This window comes from Malus sylvestris, chromosome 5, assembly GCF_916048215.2.
Source record: "Malus sylvestris chromosome 5, drMalSylv7.2, whole genome shotgun sequence".
Taxonomy (NCBI): Eukaryota; Viridiplantae; Streptophyta; class Magnoliopsida; order Rosales; family Rosaceae; genus Malus; species Malus sylvestris.
This window is the reverse complement of record NC_062264.1, coordinates 46,146,879-46,168,175: the sequence shown is the minus strand read 5'-3', so window position 1 is coordinate 46,168,175 and position 21,297 is coordinate 46,146,879. Positions and strand designations below refer to the sequence as shown.

Here is a 21,297-nt window from a genome sequence, read left to right as displayed (position 1 = left end):
ATTTTTCTTGCTTTCATTTTTTTATCACATAAAAAAAACAAACAAAAAATCACAAAATTGAAAATCACATAAATAGATTTTAGTTTATCTATTTTTATTTCTACATTTTATTTAATTTAATTTTAATCTTTGTGATTTTTGCAGGACTGCATTGAAATTCACAGTCGGCCCTAGAATCACTACATGTGATTTCTACATTCGACTGAATCATTCATTCAACAACATTCATTCATTCACCTCAGCAAATTGATCAGCATACATCACAACATGACATTCAACATCAAAGTGCAGAAACAAAGGATTGCCAAGACCTCTATGCTAATTGGACCCTTTTCAAAATTCTCCCTCTCTCTCTCTCTCTCTCGCATTTAATTACAAAAAAAATTATTTTACATACAAGTTTGGAGGTGGGATACAAGTAGCACAGAGGTGAGACCGTTGTTCATGTCCAAGTCAAGATGCATATTCATGCGAAAATTTGGTTCAATATTCTCTCATGCATGTAATAGCACAGAGAATAAGACATGATGAATCTGTAGAGTTCTGCATGCATGACGAACAAGCCAATTCAACACAATTTTTAATCACAGATTCTTATCAACATAGTTGCAGGGATATAGAAGCATACGATTTCACTGAGGATCCGTGAGTCTCGGTTTTTCCAAGGCTGTATATTTCTGCTTGAGGAGAGATTTTTCAGTGTGATCGGTACACGCAGTGGCGGAGGCAGTTAAGGACTACAGTAGTCCTAGGTCTACTCTCACTTAAAAAATAAGATTAGTCTACTACACCTATTTCTATTGCTTTGCAGCCCTTCTCAACAACTAAAACAAATTCAATCATTATCTATTTTTCATCTCATAGATACCATCCCAAAAATAAGTATATATTTTAAATGGTCATTTATCACAAAGAGTAGTGCTATCTGCATACATTTGTTTACCTTTAACACACTCTTGTTAATTTATGTCATTCGATATTCAATTCATTCAATCAGACGATCGCAAATTGAGATGGTGTATGGAAAGCAAAAAGAGATGTGTGGATATCACAACCCTCTCACAAAACAATAACATTAAATTAAAACCCATCATTCACCTTTAATTAAAATAAAATCGTCTTTCACTTATGCACGGGGAGAGTTTTTACCTTTTCTTATTGAATTTCATATATTTAGCCATTCTAAATCCCAAATTTATTGAATAAAGAACAAAAAGGTTTGTAATACTCTATTATTCACTATAAAACATTTGTTTCTATTCTATCCCACCTCTTACTTGAGTTTTAGGATTTGCAAAGATTTTCGTACTTCTCTCTATTCAGTTTAATAATTATTTAAATACTATAGATGACATTATGCAACTGTTTCATTGCAATTCGTCAAGAATAATTTTGATTACTATGGATAGATAAAATTATCTATGCATATGTTAATTTTGACTACTTAATTATTTGGATAAATATTATGATGTTTTGCATTAGTAATTTTATAGCCATTATTTGTTTTTTCTTCTTCTATACTTGTTTGAGGCCCCTCCTCACAAGAAATATTGGCTCCGTTATTAGGTACACGGGATGATATACCACGTGTTACTATACAAATGGTGGGATATGTATGCTAAAAAGTTAATAACTTAAAAAATACAATTTCTCACAACTTCTATTAAAACACGTGGTATACCATTTGTGTTCCCATCACACCTAAAAATTTCTCTGCTCGAGGGTGCTGAATTTATGAGACATAGAGGCAGCGCGCAGATGAAGGAGGACATCACACAGGAGTGGCGGCTAGTTCGGATTAGCATGGAAGATTGGGTTTGGATGTGGACAAATGATTATGGGATTTGAAGGTTTTGGAAAGCTTCAAGAAATGAAGGAGAGATAGCCGTGTGGCTCTGGACTTGAGGTTGATAGAAATGAGAGAGGTAGAAAACGAAAAATGAGGGTTCTGTTTTAGTTTATACTAGCAAGGATGCCCGCGCGTTGCTGCGGGAATGAAAATTGTATAACACATAGATATTCTAAAAAAAATTACATATATATATATATATGTATATACAGTAGACAATACTATTTACATACATGTGCAAATTTATTTACAACTCTATCAACAATAAGGAACAAAAAAGGTGTCCATGGGAGAAATGAAGTTTATGGTTGTAAATTGTGAAATTCCATACATGTCAAACTTCATTTAGGAAATTGAAACCATAAAGAATAAAGTGATAAACACGCAAAACAGTTCACAATATGAAACCGTTGCTTCACTAAATAAGCAGTACCAACAAAATCATGCTTGTTTTGCTGCAAAAGAACAAAGTAGAAGAAGGGAAACAAAATATTTATTTGTTATTTTATTTTCTGTGGAAAAAACTTGGAATGAGAATCAATAGTGAAAAGATCATATTTATTTCAAAATTTTAGACACAGAAAAATAGTACAGAAACCAACAATGAAGTTAAGAACGAATAAAACACATAGTACACATACCTGCTTAAAAGTTCCTCCTTTTGCTCAGCCTGTCTTTGGAGTAGATTAGACTTGGGCATAAGTTCAGAAATCAGTTAAGAACGAAACCCAAAAGTAAATTGCTGTTCTTATTATAGAAAAGACAAACAAAATTGTTTCTTAAAATAACAATATGTATATAAGCAAGATCGTGCTTAATTTTCTCTAATTTAAAGAAATGGTATGCGCAATTTAGAACCTAATATAACAAAAGCATAACCAAAAAAATAAATAATAATAATAATAATAATAATTCCAAAACCTGAAGTGCCTTTTTAAAGCTTGGTCCTACTTTGAAAATCTACAAAGGGAAATATTGTAAACCCAAATTAAAGCTTCTTCTCTTACTCAAGAAAAATGGAAACTTTATATGGAAAAAAAATTGAAATTCTGCGTAATTAAAAGTGGATCAAAACTCTAAATAGATTATCTTAAAGCGTAGGAGATCGTTGTTAGAATTTGAAAACAATTGAAACTTCATTTTAAAACACAGACTTAATCAATTGATTTATATTTAAATGAAAAGAAAGTAGTGGTCAGTTTTACCTATCGTTTGTTTAGTGTCGCTCAATTTCCAATTTGTATTAAAAGCTTGAATTTTTACTTTCCTTCCATTCCCCTGTGCATAATAATCCAGTAGCTCTTGTTTACCTACAACAAATTGAAAACCATTTGGGGAAAATAACTAAGCCTTTAGTTTTTAGATTCTTGGTAGGCAAAGCAAAAAATTTACACACAACAAAACTATTAAAACTTTAAAACCCAATTCCCAAATTAGGTTCTCGACTGGCTAATGATCATATTGGATGTAAATTATCATCCCGAACATTGTAATGCTTGATTTTTTTTTTTTTGGGACATTCTAGTTAATCATTAATTAACTGAAGAATGCAATTCGTAGAACAATAATTAGCAGATAAAACTAAAGGGAACAAAATACCAAAATTTGCAGTTAACAACATAGAGCTAAGTGAAAAACAAAAAATAAGGATAGGAAGGCAACCAAAATGTGACTCTTACCTGGGTTTGGTTATGCTTCTATCAAGTGCTGCCCTTAACTAACGAAATAAGCAATCTCTTCACATAGCACATTTAGTCATCAATCCCTTACACACACACACACACACACATACAAAGATATTATGTATTACATTCTAATTTTTCTTTACTTACATTTTCATTCTATTTCTTTATGTGTGTAAACTTACACTAATTCTCCATAATTTTCAGTCAATTCCATTGTAATTAAAATAAATATTGAGTATACCCACACTTATAAACACACAAAATTCAGTTTTCCATACAAAAGCACATACGTCAAATCAATGTTCCTACTGTATTCATTTAATCAAATGATGCATCAAATATAATAATTAAATTATAACTCTAATTTATAACCTTTTGATTTCGCTTCATCTGCAGCTAAAACCAAAATTTAGAGAGTCCCCAATATAATTCTGTCAAATAGAAGATAGCAACATCATGTAAAAGTCATATTGGGTGTCCACACCCACACTTATACTTTACAAATAAATTTGAACTTTGAATCACTTGGGCTTCAAAAATATTTGCACATAAATTCAAAAGAAGATGAATAAATTAAAGAAAAATCATATCTACTGGCAATTCAGACTGACCTAGAGTTGCTATCGAGTTCTGCCGAAGACAACTATGCACTGTTGACAAAGTCTAGAACAACCTGGAAATTTAAAGAGATCAAATTTAAAGCCAAATAAGCAATCATTTACTGAAAATCTTCACAAAAAAGTGCTAGTTTCACAAATAAATGAAACCCATATTAAATTTCTTGATAAAAACTAAGAACTTCAAAGCTTAAGAAAACCCATGAATCCAACCATAAAAAATATGCAAACTTTCGCACTGGCAAACCATTCATAAACCAAAAATGATATCTTAAACAAAACACATAAATCCAACTCAAAAAAACTCAAATTTAAAACAACCAACACAAACAAAATTTCAAACATGGTTCATTGTCTCTCTTTGCATTTTAAATCACATAGTGTTGCCCAATATATTATCGTATTAACATTTCATATACTCATGCATTAGATAAAAAATTATATCTATGTTAAAATTACATGGATTGCTTTATCATGATTTAAGAAAGCAACCACAAATCATAGTATCTACATGTTCCTCAAATTATCTAAAATACTAAAACAAAACCCTCACTTCTCACTACATGTTTAAGATATATGAACCCATACAAACCTCTTCACCATTCACCAATACCATTGGTGCTAAAAAACCAAAAGAAAAAAAAATCATTAAATAAGATGGCCACTAACCAAAGCATCTTTTGAACAAATTAAGAAATTCAAATAAAATTAAACACCCAGACAAAAAGAAACACAAAAAAGATATGCTTGAATTGTCAAGGAAATCAAGATACTAATAAATATAAAGATAAGTTTGAATTGTTAATCAAATAAAAAAATAAGACAAAGCATTTCCAAACGTTGATTATGTCTGATGAGTTAATGCTATGTGATTGCCCTGGATTAGTCTTTCCATCCTTTTCAAGCCATGAGATGATTGGTTTTGGTGTATTACCAAGAATATGGAGGCTGCGCTGATAGTGGCCAATTGAGTTCCAAGACATGTTATTGAAGCGGTTTGCAGGATTGATCTGCCCAAACCCAAATCCTATGAAATTGACAACGAAGAAACAGAGAATAAAAGGAAAAATGTATTATAGCATACTATGTCCTGCTTCATACATATTTAATCCTTCAATTAAACACACATTTCCTTTTCATCAAAATTAGCATGAATATAATAGTGCTTCCAGCAGAAAATAAAAGGAAAAAATGACAACCGAAAAAAATTGACAACCCAAGACATATAAGTTTAGAACAGGGCAAACAATGACAACCCAACAAAACCAAAGATTTAATTAAATGAAGCATAATTCAGTTTAAATCTCATAATTTATTTATTTCATTTTCTGACCAATCAAACAAACCATCATCGGAGAAAGAACCAACACCAACAAAAAAAAAAGTTAAATACCTTGATCGCAAACAGCTTGCAAGGTTGCAGACAGAAAGGCCAAAATTCAAACAACTTCTTTTGCTGAAACCAAATGTGAAAGCAGATCAGAAAGGCAGACCCAAAGCACGAAAAAAGAATCAAACAACATACAATCAGTAAAGCAGAAAACTCACCAAAAAACCTTAGATCGCATCGATAACTTTTCCTGAAACCAAAAATCAAACCGCATCGCAAAGCCACACCCAAACAACGAAAAAAAATTGAAATTAGATACGGCAAGAACTGCAAAAAACTCACCAGAGATCGTTAGTTTTCCGAGAAGAAAACGGCCGTGAATAATCGGCGAGACAAAGACGCGAAGGACGGATAGCGAAAACAACGAAGGCGTGGGAGAGAGAAAAAACCTAGGGCTCCAAAATAAGGAAAAGCTGAAAATGGTGAGAGAGAGTGAAGGGAACCCAAAGAAAAGGCAGAGTAGAAATGGAGCGGAAGAACCACCGATGACAGACGCGTGGTTTCCAAGGGCAGAATCGTCAATGTACTGTAGAAAAAGCTAAAAGGCACTGCTGATGGGAAAAAAATTGGAGGGCATTTTTTACATTTTACTGTTCACAAACAGTGAAAAACAGTGCACCCGAGTTTGGGTTTTAGTATATGTATAATATACGGCTGTGCCTTCACGTGTGGCTCGTGTTGAGGCTCAGCGCATCCTCTTAATTCGGGCCCATTTGAAGAAATTGAAGAGTTGAAAATCCCCTATTAATCTGTCTTAGAGGATAAATGGGACGACGTGAAGGAATATTGTAAGAATAATCCGAAAAAATTGCACTGCCAAATGACGCTGCAAGGGGACAATGTACTTCACCTTGCCGCTTCTTCTTGCAGCAAATCACAATGCCAAGAAGTCCTCGAATTTTTAATTGATAAATGCCTCAATTGTAAGAGTAATTTCAATACCATTAATTAGTTCAAGATTAATCTTTTAACCAAGAACACAATGATCTAACAACTAAATCACAGTCCACGACCAAGTACTTATGTCAGTATCATCAGACTAAAAACTGAGCAAAGAATGACGTACTTGCAGACATGCCAATGGAAGAAGAAGCCATACCGATCAACACACAAAGCTTTCTTCTTTCTGCAAAACTCAATACTCTCCCAAGAAAAGGTAATTGGCACAAACTAAGAGCGTACTTTGTGAGAGCAAGGTCAAACAAGAGCTTTGTAGCTTAATTGATTAATAGTGTTTTTCTCTGCACACGAAGCTTTAATTATTGCTTTTCTGCCTCATGGTAGCTAAAGTCGTCAACTCGATGAAGGGGCTCGTAGTTTAACTTGTTAGTTCATTCGATTTTGCTAAATTTTGTTTGATTTTCTTCGTACGAGCTCCTAATTAACCGTTCAAATAGAAGGGGATGAGAGGGAAGAGAACTAGGAGGGAGAATTCAACTCCACTTGAAAAACCATCTAGTTATGATTACAGACAATTTTTTACTTTACACTGAATGAAGGGGATAATATTTGAATTTGAAATGTATTAAGATAAAAGAAATACCTTATCTACCGTGGATGTAAAAAACTAGCCCGATTCTCATTTAGCACGCTTGTATTGAGGGGACACAAAATATGACTCGAATCACTAATTTTGGGTTTTGAATTGCGCCTATAATTTGGAAACTCAAATGTTGGCCCAAACAATTGGGCCTAATAGTTTGATACCCAATTAACAATCAAGTCTTGTCACCAAACACCCTTGTTTCGAACGCAAACGAAAGATCCGCGATTCCGGAATATGCCAAAACGCGTCTACATTTCTGGCGCCCACCACCAACCACCAGAAGGTTAGGTGTCTACCTACTCAAAACCCGCCACCAACAACCGCTGCGGTTTAGACCACCATAACAGACCATACACCACCACACCGCCAAATCTCGTCCGTCCAATTCCCGAAACAGCCTCGCATCCAATGGGCCACCTAACATTCCGATCCACGGCGGAGAGTCCAATGACCTGAAACGACGTTCCTACCCTTCTCAACTCCTCGTTTAAACGCCCACACTCTCACTGTCGGGAGTCAAACGCGATTCGATAGATTTCACTCTCCGTTCGCAGTCGCACCAAAACACTCGAAGATCTCAGAGACACTGTCTGTGCGTGTTAGGTTTTAATGGCTCCACCATCACTGATTGCTAACGGCGGTGCTGCCGGTGCTGAGTTAGTGCCAGCACCTGTCACCGGCCGATTCGTCTCCGTCTACAGCGAGGTCCAGGCCAGTCGTATCGACCATGCACTTCCTCTCCCTTCCGTGCTCAGAAAGCCCTTCAAGGTCGTCGATGGTCCCGCTAGCTCCGCCGCCGGCAATCCAGGTCAGTTTATTATTCTTTCTTCTTCTTCCGCTTTGTGCTCGGATCCATGCGTTTTTCTAGCGTTTGATCTCGGAGAAATTTTGAAGTTCAATTTTAGTCGACTAGATTTAGCGATCAAACTGTAGAATATGTGCGTTTTGGGATTTTCTATTCCGTATTTGATCGTCTCTCGTTTCGGTTCCTCAGAGGAGATCGCGAAGTTGTTTCCTAATGTTTTCGGTCAGCCATCTGCACTGTTGGCGCCAAGCATTCCGATTCGGGTCTACCGGAGCAGAAGATGAAGATCGGTGTCGTTTTATCTGGAGGCCAAGCGCCCGGAGATCACAATGTGATCTCTGGAATTTTCGGTGAGGGTCTTAATTATCAATTTGTTGTATGTTTCGTTAACTTTGTATAGCTTTTTTCCGAATTTTGGTTGAATTCGATCCGTGTTTGGGTATTAGCTTACTTGCAAGATCGCCCCAAAGAACGGGAAATGTTTAGTTGCGACAAGAATACGGATGGAGATATCACGTGTTTTTATGCAAATGGTGAAATTTTTTAATTTTTAAATTATTAACCTTTTAATACGTATAACCTATCATTTATATAGAGATACGTAATATATTAACTCGTATGACGATCACATAAAAATCTCTCCAAATAAGCACGCTATATGGCTTTAGGGGCGGCCCTGCTGGGATCATGAAAAATAAATACATCGAACTTACCCCCGTGTATATTTATCCACACAGAAATCAGGTTAGTGTTTTGAGTGTGAATGATATATACTATGCTGCTTAATTGATATATACTATGCCACCATGCAGACCTAGTCCAGGCCGCGCGTCACCTTTCTTGTCTTTTTACTCATTGATTATCATTAAATTAGTTTAAACTTGAGATTCGGGACTTAAATTAATTAGCCAAATTAATATAACGATAACCAAAGAAGAGGAGATTAATCTAACCAACTTAGTTATGCTTGATTTATTTTCTATTTCTTAATTTTATTACAAGTGATATTATTACTTTAATTTACACAAAGAGGATAGGGTAGGATTTGAACTCGAGTTGAAGAAAAAATTCAATCTACTAAAACAATCCACCACCTTACTTAAGGATAACATATAAAAGACAAAAGATGATTACAAATCAATACAAGCAATAATGAGGCGGTATCATCTCTTGTACACGCTGACACAAACACACGTCCACACATTAATAGTGTCTATATTATATATATATAGTGTGTGTGTGTGTATGTATATAGATAGATTTTAGGCTTTTGTCATACTGGACTGCACCTAGAATTTCTATGCTCTGATTATGAGTATTTACTCTTGTATCTCACTCCTAACACTTCCTGTTTATTAGTGCACTTTCGTAGTTTTCGGTTTTTATTTATTCGTATATTTCTTATCCTTTTGCTTCCGCACTGTGCACATGGCTACGTCACCCTCACGTGACGGCCAACATGCCTCGATCTCGGTCGGAGTGTGTCATCTCTGTCTCAACTTGATTGACACATATTTTCTAATATTCATTATGTATTCTTGTGGAAAGTAATATGGTGCTAAGTAATATATTGGTGCAACCAAAAGATATCCATTTGCCAAATGCATCTGACATATCTTTCTTCAGGTTGCTGCAAAGAAGCTGACACTGAAAAATGTCACTGACCACATTGTGAATGTAATCTTGAAGCGTGCTGACCTGGGTTATAACTATGGTGTCATACTTATCCCTCAGGGTCTAATTGATTTCATTCCTGAGGTATTATTCTTGATCTTTAATATATTAACTTTAAACCCTTCTTTATTCATATTCCTTTGTTTACTTGGAAAGCAAGTGTTCTACTGTTTCACACATAGATGCACACTCAAATAACTGCATTTTTTTGACCAAGTCAAGGGTATCCCAAAGGCTTCCTAGGCCCAAGGACTAATCCCTCCGGCGCATGTGAAATGCTCCAACTGTGCATTGCAGCACAGTGCCTGGCCACTTTGACAGCTTCGGGGTTCGAACCTAGGCTGGGGAGCAAACCCAACTAGGCAAGAACCACTAGACCACTTGCAATGGTTTAAATAACTGCATTGACTAACATATAATGTTTTTAACCTTTCCGTTTGCAGGTGCAGCAACTTATTGCTGAATTGAATGAAATTCTGGCCCATGAGGTTGTAGATGAAGATGGGCTGTGGAAAAAGAAACTTACATGCCAATCTCTAGAGCTTTTTGATTTCCTACCTGAAGCAACCCAAGAGCAGTTGATGCTTGAAAGAGATCCTCGTGGAAATGTTCAGGTATATTTTTCATTTTCCAATTTGACATAAATCTGTCCGGGGATTTTCTGGGCACATCAATACAGCATGCATGCTAATCTTTATTTTTACCATTACGTTGCCAAAATAGAAACAGAGAAGATGCTTATTCAAATGGTTGAGACAGACTTGGAGAAGAGGAAGCAGGAAGGTTCATATAATGGTCAGTTCCAAGGACAGTCTCACTTTTTCGGGTACTTAATTTTTAACCTAATGACATAATCCTTTGGCTAAATGTGGTTTCAATGATTAAGAATAAGTCCATCCCATGTGTTGGGGCTTTGAGGGTAACTGATTCGCTCGCTGGCATGGATTCATCAGGATACAGGTTTAGTGATTGTGTATCGGAGATATTGCTTAATGTTTGCATCCCTAATTTTGTTCACCTGTTTTCATTTTTTTTTTTGTAGGTACGAAGGAAGATGTGTTTTGCCAACCAACTTTGATTCTACCGACTGCTATGTATTGGGTTATGCTGCTGGAGCTCTCCTTCACAGTGGAAAAGCTGGGTTGATATCATCAGTTTGTACCTCTATCCTATATCTCATTTTTTTTTTTATTCTTTTGGATCAAAGCTAACATTAACTCCGCCTATGTCTTACATGGCCGGTCCCAAGCCCGGATAAAGGAGGAGGGGGAGGGCGTCAGGTAGTCGACAGCCGGCACTCCATGATCACGTCGAATCCTTATGAAAATGAATCCAGAACAAAATCGTGCTAAAGCTAGGGCGTCACCCGTAAGTGGCGCGCTGTGTGGCCCGAGCACAGTGATAAGTGAGCAAGGGTCGCTGTATCTCCATCGGCACCCGGATGCAGTGTTAAATGAGCAAGGGGGCCATAGAAACTTCTTTTCGAACGACTCCACTCAAAGTTGTTTGGGAGCATATGCTCCTATCAACTTTACCCGGGACACACAAAAGAAGTACTTTGATCCTATTAGACGGGGGAGGGTGAAGAAGCTAGGACAGAAGGGTAGAGTTCAAGAGAGCAAAATGCGTTTAGGAACGTGGAATATAGGAACCTTAACGGGAAAATCTATGGAAGTAGTGGAAGTTATGGTGAGGAGAAGGATAAATATTATGTGCCTACAAGAAACTAAGTGGGTTGGTAGTAAGGCAAAGGATCTAGAAAACTCAGGGTTTAAACTTTGGTATTCGGGCACAAATAGAACGAGAAACGGTGTTGGCATCATCGTGGACAAGACCTTGGTACAAGATGTTGTAGATGTCAAGAGGGTAGGAGATAGAATCATGGCAATCAAGATTGTAATAGGACAAGAACTTATCAATGTGATTAGTGCGTACGCACCTCAAGTAGGGTTGGATACGAGTTCGAAGGAGAAATTTTGGGAAGATCTTGGAGACTTGGTGCAAGGAATTGCTCAGACGGAGAAGTTATTTATAGGAGGAGATTTAAATGGACACGTGGGCAGGGAGACAGGCAACTATGGAGGTTTTCATGGTGGCCATGGTTTTGGGGAGAGAAACGAGGATGGGGAAGCTATCTTGGATTTTGCAATGGCATATGATCTCTTCTTATGAGGAAAGGGGATCGTATAACTTGTAAGGATTGCAAAGTTATACCAGGAGAGAGCGTGGCTAATCAACATCGCTTGTTGGTGATGGATGTACATATCAAAAGAGTAAGACAAAAGAACAAGACTTGGAAGTGCCCAAGAACTAGATGGTGGAATCTAAAAGAAGAAAAACAAGCCATTTTCAAAGAGAAGGTAATCACCCAATGTGTGTGGGATAGAGAGGGGGAAGCTAGCCAAATGTGGGATTCCATGGCTAGTTGTATCCGAAAAGTAGCAAAAGAGGTATTAGGAGAGTCCAAGGGCTTTGCCCCACACCAAAAGGAATCTTGGTGGTGGAATGAGGAGGTACAAACAAAGGTGAAGGCTAAGAAGGAATGTTGTAAAGCCTTATACAAGGAGAGGACCGATGAAAATGGTGAAAGGTATAGAAAAGCGAAGCAAGAGGCGAAGAAAGCTGTCAGAGAAGCTAAGTTAGCGGCTTACGACGATATGTATAAACGACTAGATACCAAAGAAGGAGAGTTGGATATCTATAAACTAGCTAGAGCAAGGGAAAAGAAGACAAGGGACCTAAACCAAGTGAGGTGCATCAAGGATGAGGATGGAAAGGTTCTTGCTACAGAGAACGCGGTTAAAGACAGATGGAGAGGTTATTTTCATAATCTTTTCAATGAAGGACATGAAAGGAGTGCTTCTTTAGGGGAGTTGAGTAACTCAGAAGAGTGTAGAAACTACTCCTTTTATCGTCGAATCCGGAAGGAAGAAGTGGTTGTAGCTTTGAAGAAGATGAAGCATAGAAAAGCAATAGGCCCAGACGATATACCAATCGAAGTGTGGAAAGTTTTGGGAGAGACAGGTATAACATGGCTCACTGACCTTTTCAATAGGATTTTGAAAACGAAGAAGATGCCAAATGAGTGGCGAACGAGCACTTTGGTGCCTATCTACAAGAATAAGGGCGACGTACAAAATTGCATGAACTATAGGGGTATTAAGCTAATGAGTCATACAATGAAGCTCTGGGAGAGAGTCATTGAGCATAGATTGAGGCAAGAGACACGGGTTTCGGACAACCAATTCGGGTTCATGCCAGGGCGCTCAACCATGGAGGCAATCTATCTCTTACGAAGATTGATGGAAAGATATAGAGATGGGAAAAAGGATTTACACATGGTCTTTATAGATTTGGAAAAAGCGTATGATAGGGTCCCAAGAGACATTCTTTGGAGGATTTTAGAGAAGAAAGGAGTACGAGTAGCATATATCCAAGCTATAAAGGATATGTATGAAGGAGCAAAGACTGCCGTAAGAACTCATGAAGGACAAACCGAAAGCTTTCCCATAACTGTAGGATTACATCAAGGCTCATCCTTAAGTCCTTACCTTTTTGCGTTGGTAATGGATGAGTTAACAGGACATATTCAAGATGATATTCCTTGGTGTATGCTTTTCGCAGACGATATAGTGTTGATAGATGAAACTCAGGAAGGGGTAAATGCAAAACTTAACCTTTGGAGAGAAGTGTTGGAATCTAAAGGTCTTCGCCTAAGCCGATCAAAGACAGAATATATGGAGTGCAAGTTCAGTGCAAATGGAGGCCAAAACGAGTTAGGGGTGAGGATCGGAGATCAAGAAATACCAAAGAGCGACCGTTTTCGTTACCTAGGATCTATCTTGCAAAAGAACGGAGAATTAGATGGAGATCTCAACCATAGAATACAAGCTGGATGGATGAAGTGGAAGAGTGCATCCGGCGTGTTGTGTGACCGCCGTATGCCACTGAAGCTCAAGGGAAAATTTTATAGGACGGCAATAAGGCCGGCGATGCTGTATGGCACAGAATGTTGGGCGGTGAAACATCAACACGTACACAAAATGGGTGTAGCGGAGATGAGGATGCTTCGTTGGATGTGTGGGCACACGAGAAAGGATAAGATTAGGAATGAGGATATCCGGGGTAAAGTAGGAGTAGCCGAAATTGAAGGAAAGATGAGAGAAAATCGGTTACGGTGGTTTGGACATGTGCAAAGAAGGCCTACTGACGCTCCGATTAGAAGATGCGACTATGGGACAGAGGTTCAGGGCCGAAGGGGTAGAGGAAGACCTAGGAAAACTTTGGAAGAGACTCTAAGAAAAGACTTAGAGTACTTGGATCTAACGAAGGACATGACACAGGATCGAGCACAATGGCGTTCTAAGATTCATATAGCCGATCCCACTCAGTGACTTGGATTTTCCAAGTCTCCAACCAAGAAGTTTTCCTCACTCGGGAAATTAAGGGAACACTACCCCAACCTACATGCTCCACTCAGAAAGTTTCAACATACAAGCTTCAACAAAAGAAAATTCAAAGAACTTAGCGAAGAAGGCTTTGGTGTATTTAACACAATACGTTGAAATGAAGGAAAGCTTATTTATTGATATCCCCGATAAGCTACAAATATGTACATATACATGAGTCAAAATAAACACACAAGAGGGAGCCTTCACAAAGGTTGCTTAGGAGAAGTCTCAGCAGTCGGTAGAGCCCCAGAAAGAGAAGGCACCGGAGGGGGATCATTTGGAGCCTCAGTACTGGACAGAACCCTAGAAGGAGGAGGCATCAGAGGTTGATCATTTGGAGCTTCATTACGCGGTACAGCCCCAGAAGACGAAGGCAATAAATGCCTTTGGAACAAACCCACAAATCTCTGATGATCAAGTAAAACCTGACCATCAGTTTCCTTCATCTGGTCAAGCTTCCTCTTCATGTTTGTAGCATAGTCATGTGCGAGCCGGTGCAACTGTTTATTCTCATGCTTGAGCCCTCTAATCTCCTGTTTGAGACTCATCACTTCAGCCGCCAATGATTCAACTTGGCGGGTTCGAGCAAATAGGCGTTGGGCCATATTAGACACAGAACCTGCACACTGAACACTGAGAGCCAGCGAATCCTTAACAGCTAACTCATCAGACCGTTTGGAAAGTAGTCTGTTATCTTTGGGAGTGAGAAGGTTCCTGGCCACCACCGCAGCGGTCATATCATTCTTCATCACGGAATCCCCAACGGTAAGAGGACCAGTTGGGGAGACGAAGGATGGGCGCCATATGTTGTCTGGAGAAGGCGGGGCTGCCTCTTCAACAAGGTTCAAGTCAAAACGACGGTCGGAGGGGCCAGACATTTTCAAAGGTGTTGAAGAGAGAAGAGGTCGGACAAATCAAGATCTTAGAAGTGCAAGAATGAAGCTTCTACTGGTGGAGATTCAAGTGTTCTTTGGAACTTAATGCCAGCCTCTATAAAAATCTGCACTCGACGGAGCTTCAGAAATCAAAGAGGCGCCTGCTCAGAAATCGAAGAGGCGTTTGCTTTCTCAAAAGTTGGGCTGCTTAGAGATCACGAGGGTTGATCTCAGAAATCGAAGAGCCGTTTGCTTTCTCAAAAGTTGGGCTGCTCAAAGACCACGAAGGCCGATCTCAGAAATCGAAGAGGCGCTCGCTTTCTCAAAAGCTGGGCTCCCTAGAGACCACGAGGGCCGATCTCAGAAATCGAAGAGGCACCTACTTTTCCAGCCTTGTCAGCACCTGTCACACGCACACTCAGCTTTGCGGAAATTATGGGCATTCTGTCAAAGACTTCTGGGGAAGTAGAAAACACATGAATCTTACTGTTCAATCACCCACTTCCCACACGCAACAATAGCTCATGGGTACCACAGATAACTTTGCCAAAGTTCTCTGCCAAAGTTGAGCACGTGAAGCTTGCAGCTCCCACTACATCGCTCTGACCAAGAAGGGTAAAAGAATAGCAAAGAAACAGCACTAACAAAGTTTAGACCCATAAATTTTGAAGGTCTAGCTACCATATTATTACCCACAAGGGTAAAGGAACAGTACCACTGCTGGATAATTGGAAAGTCCATGTATGTCAACCTCTGTGCTTCGTGGCAAGGTAGACTAGCAAACATGCCCAACCTTTACTCACATTCGAGAAAACACTCCCAATAAGATTGCTTGCACCAAAATCGAAGAGGCACCGTCCTCCGAATCTAAAGAGCCAGACTCCCAACATGACTACTTTCTTAAAAATCGAAGAGAGGGTAAAGGAACAGTACCATTGCTGGATAATTGGAAAGTCCCTGTGTGTCAACCTCTGTGCTTCGTGGCAAGGTAGACTAGCAAACATGCCCAACCTTTACTCACATTCGAGAAAACACTCCCAACAAGATTGCTTGCTCCAAAATCGAAGAGGCACCGCCCTCCGAATCTCGAGAGCCACTCTCCCAACATGATTACTTTCTCAAAAATCGAAGAGACACTGCTCCCCGAATCTCGAGAGCCAGACCCCCAGCATGATTGCTTTCTCAAAAATCGGTGAGGCACCGTTCTCCGAATCAATCGAAGAGGCGCTCGCTTTCTCAAAAGCTGGGCTGCTCAGAGACCACGAGGGCCGATCTCAGAAATCGAAGAGGCACCTACTTTTCTAGCCTTGTCAGCACCCGTCACACGCACACTCAGCTTTGCAGAAATTATGGGCATTCTGTCGAAGACTTCTGGTGAAGTAGAAAGCACATGAATCTTACTGTTCAATCACCCACTTCCCACACGCAACAATAACTCATGGGTACCACAGATCACTTTGCCAAAGTTCTCTGCCAAAGTTGAGCACGTGAAGCTTGCAGCTCCCACTACATCGCTCTGACCAAGAAAGGTAAAAGAATAGCAAAGAAACAGCACTAACAAAGTTTAGACACATAAATTTTGAAGGTCTAGCTACCATATTATTACCCACAAGGGTAAAGGAACAGTACCACTGCTGGATAATTGGAAAGTCCCTGTGTGTCAACCTCTGTGCTTCGTGGCAAGGTAGACTAGCAAACATGCCCAACCTTTACTCACATTCGAGAAAACAGTCCCAACAAGATTGCTTGCTCCAAAATCGAAGAGGCACCTTCCTCCGAATCTCGAGAGCCAGACTCCCAACATGACTACTTTCTCAAAATCAAAGAGAAGGTAAAGGAACAGTACCATTGCTGGATAATTGGAAAGTCCCTGTGTGTCAACCTTTGTGCTTCGTGGCAAGGTAGACTAGCAAACATGTCCAACCTTTACTCACATTCGAGACAACACTCCCAACAAGATTGCTTGCTCCAAAATCGAAGAGGCACCGCCTTCCGAATCTCGAGAGCCAGACTCCCAACATGATTACTTCCTCAAAAATCGAAGAGACACTGCTCTCCGAATCTCGAGAGTCAGACCCCCAGCATGATTGCTTTCTCAAAAATCGAAGAGGCATCGTTCTCCGAATCTCGAGAGCCAGATACCACAGACCACTTTTTCAAAGTGCTCTGACAGAGTTAAAACATGTGAAACTGGCAGCTCCCACTACCGTGCTATGACCAAGCAGGGTAAAGGAATAGCATTACTACTTGTTGTTAGGGAGACTCCTATATATGTCGACCTCCATCCCCAACGGACAGGCAGACCTGCAAAAATGCTCAACCCTTCATCATATCTGAGAGGGCACTCCCAACAAAGCCTTTCGAAATATTCAGCTTTCTTTCCCCCCGATAATACCTCTGCAAACAAGCTATACTAGAGCAAGAATATCTCATATCATCAGGGTTAAAAGCAAGAGTATCCCATATCATGCTTTTTCCCTGTTTTTTCTTTTGGCCTTGTTTTTACCTGCAAGACAAGGAGAAAGAGAGCAATCAGTCAGCACTTGGAATCAAGCTTCCAGCCAGGAACTGACTGCCTGGAACCCCTTACCTGATTACTTACCTGGCATTGCTCTCGAGTACTCATCTTCATCATCTTATGTTTCCAGGGAAGATTCCGCATCTGCTTGAGGAACAGATAGGGCAAGTGCAAAGGATACAAGGAAGCATGTGGAGACAAGCGTAACAGCACACGTGCCGATACATCCATTACTCTGTCAAAAGCAAAAGTATCCCATATCAGCAGGGTGCAACGTACTCTAGATTTGATGGACTTGTTTTGACCCTCAAATTCTTCAGTCGGCCTTATACTCTGGAGGAAACCAGAAAACCCTCCAACTCAGTTCAAGAATAAGCCTGTGGAAAGTTACTTCTTCAAAAGCAAAAGTATCTCATATCATCTCTTCTCATTTTTCTTCTCTTTATCCTTCATGCTGCTGCAAGATGGGGAGAAGGTGAACAATCAGTCGGAGCTCTGATTGCTTACCTTGTCTGTCACCTCTTTCAGCAGACCCCCTAGCTCGGCGACTTGGGGGACTCCTACTACATGGTTTGTATCGCGCTTGACCAAGCCTGAAACTACAAGTAAGCTTCAAGTGAAATTGATACATTACCTTGTGCATCTCCACCAGTTAAAGATACCACCCCTGGATGGAGGAAGAGTACTTCCAGAGAAGATGCCACATCTACCTATGAGACAGATAAGGCAAGTCAAGACGACACCACACTCCGATACTTAGAAGTTTCGTGATTACGAGATCATTCTCCCACAATATTTCCTAATGTCATTTGTACTAAATCATTCACTCGTACTCACTAAAGGAGAGCTTGAACCTATGTACTTGTGTAAACCCTTCACAATTAATGAGAACTCTTCTATTCCGTGGACGTAGCCAATCTGGGTGAACCACGTACATCTTGTGTTTGCTTTCCTATCTCTATCCATTTATATACTTATCCACACTAATGACCGGAGCAATCTAGCGAAGATCACAAAAAGCGACCGTTTTCGTTACCTAGGATCTATCTTGCAAGAGAACGGAGAATTAGATGGAGATCTCAACCATAGAATACGAGCTGGATGGAAAGAGTGCATCCGGCGTGTTGTGTGACCGTCGTAGGCCACTGAAGCTCAAGGGAAAATTTTATAGGACGGCAATAAGGCCAGCGATGTTGTATGGCAGAGAATGTTGGGTGGTGAAGCATCAACACGTACACAAAATGGGTGTAGCGGAGATGAGGATGCTTCGTGGGATGTGTGGGCACACGAGAAAGGATAAGATTGGGAATGAGGATATCCGAGGTAAAGTAGGAGTAGCCGAAATTGTAGGAAAGATGAGAGAAAATCGGCTCTGGTGATTTGGACATGTGCAAAGAAGGCCGACTGACGCTCTGGTTCGAAGATGTGACTACGGGACAGAGGTTCAGGGCCGAAGGGGTAGAGGAAGACCTAGGAAAACTTTGGAAGAGACTCTAAGAAAAGACTTAGAGTACTTGGATCTAACGGAGGGCATGACACAAAACCGAGCGCAATGGCGTTATAGGATTCATATAGCCGACCCCACTTAGTGGGAAAAGGCTTTGTTGTTGTTGTTGTTGTTGTTGGATCAAAGCTAACATTCATTACCAACAACAGACAATATAACACGAAGGGCCAAAACACACAGCACACAGTTACAAACTACTGGCCTACATACAACAAACAAACCAAACAGGACCAGCCCAAAAAAACAGAAAAGCCCAACCCAAAGGTGAGGCCAAACCAGGGAAAACCCGAGAACAACCTAGAATGCTCCTGCATCCATCGCCGCCGCCGGAGCTCAACAGAGCAAGCCTCCAACAGCCACCAAAGTTCAACTCGAACAGCCCCAAAAGTGAGGGAAAAGAAGAGGGCAACAACCTCCAAAGAACACAATAAAGATCGACACCACAAATCGAAGGAAGCTCGCAGGAGACAATCCTGGAGCAACAAATATTCCATTGTCATAGTTGTATTATTTCTTAATATTAAGTCATTTTATGCATGTTGTTTTTCGTGACGTGGATCCAGGTTGGGAATTTGGATGCCCCTGTGGAAGAATGGACGGTTGGCGGAACGGCATTGACTTCATTAGAGCAAGTCCACCTGAGTGGACTTTGCCCAGCACCCTGTCCAAATGGCAGCTCAGCACCCTGTCCATGTCCTCCAACCCGTGCAACAAACTGGCACCCAGCCCATGCTGGTCCCTGGGCCAGCACAAAACAGGCTGACCAAGAAGCTGGGTCATTTGCTGGGGTTGGCCACGTGGCCGATCCTGGGCTCTTGGATTTGAATATTTTTCAAATCCAACGGTCCAGATTAATTAACTACATTAAAATTAATTAAAAATATAAAAAAAATACAGAATTTTTTTTAAATACAGTAAAATTTTAAAAAAGTTATTTTTTTCTTTCTATAAATACGTAACCCTCATCTTCCACCTTACACCACATTTCAATATTTTCTACACCTTCTACCAAAGCTTTCATATACTTTTTGTGTGAAAAAAAAATACCAAAAAGCTCATCCTTAATTTTTTTGTCCATATAAACCATACATCCCTACATCCATCTTCATCGTGTATTTGAAGAATAAAGTTTTTGGTTGAAGAATAAAGTGTATTTGATGAGTTTATGTAATTTCATTTTAGTGTGTTTTTTTTATAGTTTATTTGATGAGTTTATGTAATTTTATTTTAGTGTGTTTTTTTTAAGTTTATTTGATGAGTATGTAATTATATTTTAGTGTTTTTTTTTTAAGTTTATTTGAAATTTTATCTGAAATTGGTTAAAAATCTTATCCGAAATGAACTTAAAAAAAAAAAGCACATCAAATAAATGTGATGGGTGCCAGCGCATTTTTTTAGGCGTGGAGATGCCTTGGCCTATTACTATTCACTCCAGTCTATTACTATTCACTTAAGTGAATAAATGCGTTGGGTGTTGACGCAAAGTCCTTAGGGGTGGACTTGCTCTTAATGGAAGTGGAAAGGAGACATGGTGTAGTAAATCTCTCGTTATTGTTTTTGTTATCGTGTAAAATTTAACGTGTGTTATATATATATGTATGTACCTGTTCAAGGACATGAGGTGTAAATTTAACAAAGAAAATGATAAACACACGTCTTTGTTACATTTTGTCGGTTGTTTTCATTTTGTTTATATTATACTATTGGATGATGTGGGAGAGTTTTTAAATTTTGCAAATAAAAAAATATATATTTAAACGAGGCATGTGTTGCATGCTTGCAAAGGTACATGCTTGTAGGGATGAAGCATATTTAGAAGGGGTGCGAGACAATGGCGATTAACCTTTAAATATTCGATCGTTATATGCTTTATGATTTCCAACATTCTTTCGAATTAATGTATAAATGTACACTGTAGCTAGACGTGTTTCACACTTGGTGAAGACAATTTATAGTTGAAGGTAACGATAGGGATATCAAATTCTTAAACTAAATTTTATAAATTAAATGATGTGGATATTGATGATTGGATATTAAGTGTTGATCAACGTGTTTATTTTATATTTGTAATATATTATTTAATTTGTAAATTTGGTTTAAAAATTTAGTCTCCTTAACATTAACTACAATCAAATCATCAACAACCATATAATTTAGTTTACAAAATTGAGTTTCAAAATTTGGTCATCCTAGTATTATCCATAATTAAAACCTAATATTATAAGCAAAGGTAGATGCTTGTACGGACAAAGCAGGTACGGCTAAAAAACAGCAAGCAACCTTTAACTCTTCGATCCTCTATGCTTCATCATTCAATATTCTTTGTTACTTAATTCAATATTCTTTGTTACATTTTGTCGGTTGTTTTCATTTCGTTGAT

General features: G+C 39.1%; 1 pseudogene; it reads left to right on the top strand.

Moving 5' to 3' along the window:
* The first annotated feature begins 7,358 nt into the window (after nucleotides 1–7,358).
* Nucleotides 7,359–19,469, top strand: LOC126622974 (pyrophosphate--fructose 6-phosphate 1-phosphotransferase subunit beta-like; annotated as a pseudogene).
* Nucleotides 19,470–21,297: the final 1,828 nt, after the last annotated feature.